The sequence below is a fragment of the Bos indicus genome, chromosome 1 (genome assembly GCF_029378745.1).
Source record: "Bos indicus isolate NIAB-ARS_2022 breed Sahiwal x Tharparkar chromosome 1, NIAB-ARS_B.indTharparkar_mat_pri_1.0, whole genome shotgun sequence".
In the NCBI taxonomy this organism is placed as follows: Eukaryota; Metazoa; Chordata; class Mammalia; order Artiodactyla; family Bovidae; genus Bos; species Bos indicus.
Genome location: NC_091760.1, coordinates 87,083,128 through 87,093,463, shown reverse-complemented (window position 1 = coordinate 87,093,463; position 10,336 = coordinate 87,083,128). Strand labels below are relative to the sequence as shown.

The window sequence follows — 10,336 nt, the reverse complement described above, 5'->3', positions numbered from 1 at the left end:
AATCATGTTCACTGGTGACGCCAACTACAAACTGGGACTTGGAATCTGCCTCTACAAGGATTAAGTTACTAGCCACTAAAGTCACTGATCTTCAGCACATCATGAAAGGAGTTCAGGGTAGAGATCAGGAATGAAGCACTCTGTCCTCTGGGAGGGGGCGGGGGGGGGGGGGGGACTGGCAGAAAAGGCCTTCTGATAGTTAGATATTTTCAGAAGATTTTATGAGCCCAAATTCTTGCATCTCCTATATTGAGAAAAGCACTAAAATCATTAATAGTGATATCTGCTCCTTGTGACTAGCACCAAGTCTCTGCCAAAATTGTGCTTGATTGCATGTACCCCCTGTTTCACTAAAATCATATGTAATACTGACCATCCATGCTACATCTTCAGAGCAGTTCCTCAGAGCTATCTGAGACACTGTCTCCTTGGCTATAGATATCACTTTGCCCTAAATAAAACTTAAAAAATTTTTTGTTGGCATATAGTTAATTTATAACATTGTGTTAGTTTCAGGTATACAGCAGAGTGAGTCAGTTACACATATATCTACTTTTCCTCAGATTCTTTTCCCATATAGGCCATTAAAAGGTGTTGAGTAGAGTTCCCTGTGCTATACAGTAGGTCCTTATTGGTTATCTATTTTATATGTATTAATAGTAGTGTGTAGATGTCAATCTCAATTTCTCAATTTATCCCTCCTCCCTTACTCCCTCATAATCATAAGTTTGTTTTCTACATCTTAACTTTGTTTCTGTTTTGTAGATAAGTTCACTTGTACTTTTTTTTTAGATTACACATATAAGCAATATCATATGATGCCCCTCTTTCTCTGACTTACCTCACTCAGTGTAAAAATCTCTAGGTCTATCAATATGCTGCAAATGGCATTATTTTGTTCATTTTTATAGATGAGTAAATTCCACTGTGCTTCCCTGTTGGGTCAGACAATAAAGAATCTGCCTGCAATGCAGGAGATCCAGGTTTGATTCCTGGGTCGGGAAGATCCCCTGGAGAAGGGGATGGCTACCCACCTCAGTATTCCTGCCTAGAGAATTCCATGGGCAGTGGAGCCTGGCAGGCTGTGGTCCATCAGGTACATATATATAATATTCCATTTCATATATGGGCCACATCTTCTCTATCGATTCCATTGTTGATGGATATTTAGGTTTCTTTCACATCCTGGCTATTGTAAATAGTGCATCAATGAACACTGGGGCACATGTATCTTTTCCCATAATGTTTTTCTCTGGATATATGCCCAGGAGTGGGATTTGTGGATCATATAGTAGCTCTATTTTTAATTTTTTAAGAAACCTCCATACTGATCTCCATAGAGGTTGTATTAGTTTACATTCCCACCAACAGTGTAGGAGGTCCTTTCTCTCAACACCCTCTACAAATCTTGTTTGTAGATTCTTTGATAATGGCCATTCTAACTGCTTAAAACTCAACATTCAGAAAACGAAGATCATGGCATCCGGTCTCATCACTTCATGGGAAATAGATGGGGAAACAGGAGAAACAGTGTCAGACTTTATTTTTCTGGGCTCCAAAATCACTACAGATGGTGACTGCAGCCATGAAATTAAAAGACGCTTACTCCTTGGAAGGAAAGTTATGACCAACCTAGATAGCATATTCAAAAGCAGAGACGTTACTTTGCCAACAAAGGTTCATCTAGTCAAGGCTATGGTTTTTCCAGTGGTCATGTATGGATGTGAGAGTTGGACTGTGAAGAAGGCTGAGCGCCGAAGAATTGATGTTTTTGAACTGTGGTGTTGGAGAAGACTCTTGAGAGTCCCTTGGACTGCAAGGAGATCCAACCAGTCCATTCTGAAGGAGATCAGCCCTGGGATTTCTTTGGAAGCAATGATGCTAAAGCTGAAACTCCAGTACTTTGGCCACCTCATGCGAAGAGTTGACTCATTGGGAAAGACCCTGATGATGGGAGGGATTGGGGGCAAGAGGAGAAGGGGATGACAGAGGATGAGATGGCTGAATGGCATCACTGACTCGATGGATGTGAGTCTGAGTGAACTCCGGGAGTTGGTGATGGACAGGGAGGCCTGGCGTGCTGTGATTCATGGGGTCGCAAAGAGTCGGACACGACTGAGCGACTGATCTGATATGATCTGATTCTGACTGCTGTGAGGTGTTACTCACTGTAGTTTTGATTTGCATTTCTCTAATAATTAGGGATGCTGAGCATATTTTCCTATGTTTTTTTAACCATCTATGTCTTCTTTGGAGAAATGCCTATTTAGATCTTTTGCCTCTTTTTTTGATTGGGTTGTTTGTTTTCTGATACTTAGTTGCATGAGCTGTTTGTATATTTTGGAGATTAATCCTTTGTTGGTTGCTTCATTTGCAAGTATTTTCTCCCATTCTGAGGGTTGTCTTTTTGTTTTATTTATGGTTTCCTTTGCTCTGCAGAAGACTTTAAGCTTACTTAGGTCTCATTTGTTTATTTTTGTTCTTATTTTCATTACTCTAGGAGGAGGAAGAGTGAAAAAGATCTTTCTGGGATTTATGTCAGAGAGGGTTCTGCCTTTGTTTTCCTCTAAGAGTTTTATAATATCTGGCCCTATATTAGGTCTTTAATCCATTTTGAATTTACTTTTGTATATGGCATTAGGGAGTTCATTCATTTATTATATTATATATATATATAAAAAATAATATATATAATATATATATTATTATATATATATATTATTATTATATATAATATATATTATATATATTATATTATTATATATATTATTATATATATTATATATAATAATAATAATAATAATATATAAAAATATATATATATAATATATATATATATTATATGCCATTCATATGGCATTCATTCATTTACATGCACTTGTCCAGTTTTCTCAGCACCTCTTACTGAAGAGATGACCTTTACTTCATTGTCTATTCTTGCTTCCTTTCTCATAGATTAAGTGATCATGGGTGTGTGGGTTTATCTCTGGACTTTCTATCCTGTTCCATTGATCTCTATTTCTGTTTTTGTGCTGTTTTGATTATCTTAACTTGTACTATAGTCTGAAGTCAAGGAGTTTGATTCCTCCAGCTTTTTCTTTCTCAAGATTGCTTTGGCTATTCAAAGCAATGGTCCTTGTGTTTCCATATAAATATCAAAATTTTTGTTCTAATTCTGTGAAAAGTGCCATTGGTAATTTGATAGGGGTTGCACAGAATCTGTAGATTGTTTTGCCCCAACTAAAACTTAACTCACAACTCTCACATAGTACTTTTTTTTTTTTTCAGTTGACAGTGGTTAGAAAAACCCTGAAATAGGACTTCCCTAGTGGTACAGTGGTAAAGAATCTGCCTGCCAATGCAGGGGACACAGGTTCAACCTCTGGTCCAAAAAGATCCCATATGCCACAGGGCAACTAATCCCATGTGCCACAACTACTGAGCCACTACAAAAGAAGCCCCTGCATCAAGAAACCCGCACACCACAGTGAAGAATAGCCCCTGCTCACCACAACTAGAGAAAGCCTGTGCACAGCAACAAAGACCCAGCACAACCAAAAATAAATATATAAATAAAGTTATCTTAAAAAACACTGAAATACTTTATAGTAAAAGAAAGGTTAAGTGCCAGGAGCCAGCATGGGAGTCCCCACCCATAACAAGGTTATGTGGGAGAGTTCTGGTGGGCAAGGCGAGCCAGAACTCAAGGGGTGCCCCTCTGCGCCTGCCTGAGCGTCTATCCCAAAACCAGAGTCTGTCTGTTTTATTGCTTCATGACTTTCACCAATTCCTCTGACATTAATGGGGGGCTATCCCTGACCACCTTTTCTCTGAAGGAAATCAACTTAGAGCTCTAGCTAATTAGCCTCCTGGGCATAATAGGAGTGTTTCAATCCAAACCCCTCAGATGGCTCTCTAACTTGCCTGACAGGTTTACCCGGACTCCTATGCAAACGATTGTTTACAGTCTCCCAACCGTGAGAGGCACAGGAAGCTTAAGATATTCAAATAGTATAGAGCCTCTCGGAGAGTTAGAAATTGTCAGAATAGAACTAGTAGAAGATTTCATTGTTGAGCCAATGCTTGCTGCCAAGTTTCCACATTCCCTGTATTGTATCCTTGGAAGTGTATTAATTAATATAGTTGGTATGTAGAAAAAATAAGTAGTGGCCTTGGTGTTAACAAATTCTTTCCTTTGTAGTAAACCCACTGCACCTCTGCCCTATAGGAATGCAACTTTATCCAACACCTTCGGAGGATGGTGCCAAACTTTAAAATAATTACTCTTAGAGAAAATAAGTCTTGTGGTTGACAAACCTTTGTCTGAGTCATAAAATGTTAACAGGCCTTCTGGCCAGAAGATGATGTAAATCACCTAAGCCATTTGTATACGATAAGTTTGCAGAAAAGAAACCCTGGTTTCGATAAGGATCAAAGACTGCTGACTTTGCGTGATTTCACACCCCCTATTATCCTCTATGTGCAACTTAGGGTATAAAAGCCCCTGTTGAAAATAAAGCTACGGGCCTTGCTCACTGAAGCTTGGTCTGCCCATGTCGTTCTTTCTCTCACCTTCTGACTGAATTCCCATCTGGATGGTGGAAGCTCGCCAAGCCTACTAATTTTGCCTGGGCTTCTAAGATCTGACCGGGGAGGCCTTAGTGTCTCCTCTCCTTCGGGAGAACTGGAGGACGCCTGCGGCCTACGTGGGTGGTGCAAACTCCTTGTCTTGGAGTTTTATTGGTTTTCCACATAAACCAAGTTATTCAGCCTCTTTTCTCCACTGAATTTTCTCACTGAGCTATCCTTATTTAACCACTCTTTATATCTCTAATTAACACTTAAGTAAGCTATTGTCTCCTGATCGCCGATGCCGTACCCCTTTCGAATTCCCTGGATCCACCAGGGCTGAACCCCGGCAGTTAAGAAGAATGGTATATTTATTTCATGCAATATTATACAAACTTGATTTTTTACTTAACTGTTTACATGAGCATGTGTAATAATAGAGGGACTTTTTTATATAAAGTAGAATATTAAGTGACAGAAATATTCTAGAGAGACCAAACTGTTGCAAATTGAACACATGAGTCTATCTCCATTCCCTCACAAAATCACACTACACTGCTAGTAATTTTTAAAGTAATTTTAGTAATTTTAAAGTAAATCTTAGTAATTTTTAAAGTAATACCAAAGCACAAAGGATATGAGAAAGAAGAAGACAGTAGACAGGAAACAATAAAAGTAAAATTTCAAATGTGAATGTAACCAATTTAATAGAACAAAAAGATATGGCTGAGGGAGCCAAAACACTAGCTGATTTACACTGTATAATCCCAGAAAGACTCAGAAACTGGAAATATTAATAGTATTAATGGTAGGGGTACAGGTGGGACTAAAAACAGGGTTACTTGGAATCTATACATATATGTGTCCATAAATACATATTTGCTTTTAATTTTAAAAAAGATAAACCAAAAAAGGGAAGAGAGAGAAATAACTTCAAAATTCTGCAGAAAAAACATTCCGTACCTAGATGTCTATGTCTGGAAACTATTAATCAAGAGCAAAGACAAAATAAGGACATTTTCATACATACAAAGTCTCAAAAAGTATACTTCCATGAATTATTTCTCAGGAAGTCACAGAATGATATTCCATCAAAACAAGGAAATAAACCTATAAACAGAAAAATGTGAAATCCAGGAAAAAAAGAGGATTCCATTCAGGTAAGGGGTGAAAGTAATCCGTAGGATGACTGTGAAAGGACAAAAATCCCAAGACCAGCTGAGCATCAGGCTCAGAGGTCAGATGGCTCCAGATAAGTCACCAAGATATGTCACCCAAATATTTCACCAAGAAAATGATGAAACTGAGGGACTGGTTTATGTGTTTGAATGAATTATTAAGCAATTTACTTAATGTTAACACATTAAAAACTAAGCAAAAAAAAAAAAAAAAACTCCACTAAAAACAAACAAGAAAATTCACCAGAAAGGATATATGACAATGGTATACTGAAGAGCTGGATTATAGATAATATTTATATAATCATCATTAATGTATAGACACTAAATATTTATTTAAATAAAAATCTGTGACATAACTACATAGAAGAAAATAAAGTGAGGAGTGAGGGCTAATGCTGGAGTGAGAGACCAAATTTTCATCTTTCTTAACAGAATGTCAATAGATCTATTTAGAAAGTCATCACAGAAAAAAAAATCTGTTATTGTAAATACAAAAGTAAATTCTGAAAGAAACAGTCAAAATTAGTTGCTTCTGAAAAAGAAACATATATATATATGCATGTGTTAGTCACTTAGTCATGTCCTATTCTTTGTGACCCCATGGACTGTAGCCCGCCAGGCTCCTCTATCCATGGGATTCTCCGGGCAAGAATATTGGAGTGTATTGCCATTTCCTTCTCCAGATATATATATATATATATATATATATATATATATATATATATATATATAGCTGAATCACAGTGCTGTACACAGTGCTGTAGATCAGCTATACTTCAATTAAAAAAACAAACAAACAGTTGCTTCTGGAATTGGAAATGATAGGATAAGGGACTGCTAATTGTCATCATAAATCTTAAAGAATCATTTGATAAAATCTTTTTAAAATAAATGGTATTTGCATACTTTTATTTAAAAATCTAAAAAATGATCTCTAAACACATTACATAGAAGTCTAAAAACTAAAAGGAAGAAATATACACAAATGTCAATGAAGTCTATGTTTAGATTATTCATTTTGTATACTTTTCTGGGTGATTCAAATTTTCTTTCCTGAACATATAATACTGATATAATAAATATAATTTAAAAGGAACCAAGTTGAGCTTGTTTTGTTCTTTGAACCCCTGATGTTTCCTAATACTTAACAGATTATCTCTATGCACACAATAATCTACCTTCAATTCTCTTCCAGATTCTTCTAGGAATTGTTGTTAAAATCATTAGTCTATTCCTAGAAGATGCATTCCTTCACAGACATGGAACATACACATATTTCACAAATGAACAGTTGCTATCCATCTCTGTATCGTATCCATCCCCATTCTACTGGGCTCTTCAAAATCACTAATAATTGGCATGTGGCCACAACCGTAAGTTCTTGCATACACTAGAATACAGTTTAGTGGAAGTGAAGTGAGTGAAGTCGCTCAGTCATGTCTGATTCTTTGAGACCCTGTGGACTGTAGCCTACCAGGCTCCTCTGTCCATGGGATTCTCCAGGCAAGAATATTGGAGTGGGTTGCCATTTCCTTCTCCAGGGGATCTTCCCAAACCAGGGATTGAACCCGGGTCTCCAGCGTTGGAGGCAGACGCTTTAACCTCTGAGCCACCAGGGAAGCCCCTAGAGTACAGTTTAATTAAGACTAAACAGGGAATTCCCTGAAGGTCCAGTGGTTTCCCTGGTGGCTCAGTCAGTAAAGAATACATCCGTGATGCAGGAGACCCAGGTTCAATCCCTGGGTTGGGAAGATCCCCTGGAGAAGGAAATGGCAACCCGCTGCAGTATTCTTGCCTGGGAAATCCCATAGACAGAGAGGATCCTGGCCACCTACAGTCCATTGGGTTGCAAAGAATTGGACATGACTTGGTGACTAAACCACCACCACCATCAATGGTTAAAACTCTGCACTTCCACTTCAGGGGGCACAGGTTGGAACCCTGATCAGGGAACTAAGATCTCGCATACTGTCTATCAGGGCCAAAAAAATTTATTTTTAAACAATTGAACTTAGAGCAATCTGGCACTCTCATTTATCTTTTCATAGTAGTCTGGTATTTACACAACATATTTCACTCTAAAGACTGACCTTTTTATTGGAAAAATATATAAAGATATTTATGTATTTTTTACCAACATTATTTAAATTTCTGTTGAGATTTGAATTTTCTTTTCAAAATAAGTTTTGATTATTAGCTAAAGTCTGTTTATGGAAAGAGTTAATTTCATTTTTAAAAAGTTCATCTTGGGGCTTCCCTGGTGGCTCAGTGGTAAAGAATCCACTTGCCAATGCAGGAGATGCTGGTTCAATCCCTGATCTGGGAAGATCCCACAGGCCAGTGGAGCAGCTAAACTCATATGCCACAACTACAGAGCCTGTGCTCCAGAACCCAGGAACCACAACTCCTGAGCCCACGTGCCACAACTACTGAAGCCCACTTACACTAGAGCCCATGCTCCACAAGAAAGAAGTCACAAGCTATGAAATGTGCAAGCTATGAATAGCCCCCAGTCTCCACAACTAGAGAAAAAGCCCATGAAGCAACAAAGACCCAGCAGAGCCAAAAATAAATAAATATTTTTTTTAAATTCATCTTATCCAATGCCTTAAAATATCAAATATATTCCTGTACTATCTTTCATATGCACTTCCTTATATCTTCTCTCATTTCCACTATCTGAACTCAGACTGACCTTTCTCCTGCAAAATCTGTATGTAGGTCAAGAAGCAACAGTTAAAACTGGACATGGAACAACAGACTGGTTCCAAATAGAAAAAGGATTATGTCAAGGCTGTATAGTGTCACACTGCTTATTTAACTTATATGCAGAGTATATAATGAGAAATGCTGGACTGGATGAAGCACAAGCTGGAATCAAGATTGCCAGGAGAAATATCAGTAACCTCAGATATGCAGATGATACCACACTTAAGGCAGAGAGTGAAGAAGAACTAAAGAGCCTCTTGATGAAAGTGAAAGAGCAGAGTGAAAAAGTTGGCTTAAAAATCATTTCAAAAACTAACATCATGGCATCTGTTTCCATTACTTCATGGCAAATAGATGGGAAAACAATGGAAACAGTGACAAACTTTATTTTGGGGGGCTCCAAAAACACTGCAGATGGTGACTGAAGCCATAAATTAAAAGATGCTTACTCTTTGGAAGGAAAGTTATGACCAACCTAGACAGCATATTAAAAAGCAGAGACATTACTTTGCCAACAAAGGTCCACCTAGTCAAGGCTATGGTTTTTCCAGTAGTCATGTATGGATGTGAGAGTAGGACTATAAAGAAAGCTGAGAGCTGAAGAACTGATGCTTTTGTACTGTGGTGTTGGAGAAGACTCTTGAGAGTTCCTTGGACAGCAAGGAGCTCCAACCAGTCCATCCTTAAGGAAATCAGCCCTGAATATTAATTGGAAGGACCGATGCTGAAGCTGAAACTCCAATATTTTGGCCACCTGATGCGAAGAGCTGACTCATTTGAAAAGATCCTGATGTTGGGAAAGATTGAGGGCAGGAGGAGAAGGGGATGACAAAGGATGGTTGGATGGCATTACCAACTCAATGGACATGAGTTTTAGTAAACTCCAGGAGTCAGTGATGGACAGGGAGGCCTGGTGTGCTGCAGTCCATGGGGTCGCAAAGAGTTGGACACGACTGAGTGACTGAACTGAACTGAACTGAGCTCAGACTCTCACCAGCTCTCCTCTGAATCACTGAAATAACATTAAAAATGGTCTCCTGAGTGCTAAGATTTCCCTTTCCAAATCATTGTCTGGATTTGGAACACTGCTCCAAATAGCTTTGTGCTTTCCTGCCTTCTATGTCTTCTTTAAGATGTTCAGATTGTTCTGATGCTTAGAAACCTCTTTCCCACTCCCATACCTGTTACTCAAAGTACTGAATCATTTCTTGCTGTCTAGCTCAAATTCCATGAACCATACCCAACTTTTACTCCTTGCAATTAGTCTCATTCCTTAGCTGTTTTTCCTCTAAAACATTGTTGTACCTCTATTATTGTTCTTACTCAATCTGTTGCAAGTTATATATCATCTTTGATTCACCCAAAACATCTATATAAGACTTTATTCATAGTAGAGGGGCAATAAATGCTATTTTAAATTTTACCTCAAATGGCACAAAGTTGGATCAAATCAGAATATCTGATAATACCAAAAGTAAGACTTATAAGATGCTTACTTTGCAGCCATTGTAACTCGTATATTTCCATAATTTTATTATTTTTAAATTTATGTATCTTACAGCCATTTAAAATGGGTCTTAAACTTCAAGATCCTACTTATTATTTAGTTTGGAGAGATGCTAGTTCACAGACACATTTATCTTCTTTGGCTCAGTTTGGTTTCATATGGGAAATCTCTTTTTCTGATATCTTGATGAAAGAAAATTAGTCTGTCCACTGAGGTGAATAATGCCTTATATAAAGGACAAGTCAATGCCCAGATAGCTGTAAAATTCCACTGTTGCACTCCATTTCCTCATAGAATGTTTCTGCGAAATGAATGGAAATTAGCTCACAGGGCTCTAACACTTTATCACACTTTGGCATTTCATAAAAAA

The 10,336-nt window shown here is 37.9% G+C and overlaps 1 non-coding gene across 1 annotated transcript; it reads right to left on the bottom strand.

Annotated features, from left to right (window-relative positions):
• Positions 1-7,297: 7,297 nt before the first annotated feature.
• On the bottom strand, positions 7,298-7,369 carry TRNAW-CCA (transfer RNA tryptophan (anticodon CCA)). The gene has a single exon. It is a non-coding gene; the product is annotated as a tRNA-Trp (tRNA).
• Between the last annotated feature and the right edge of the window lie 2,967 nt (positions 7,370-10,336).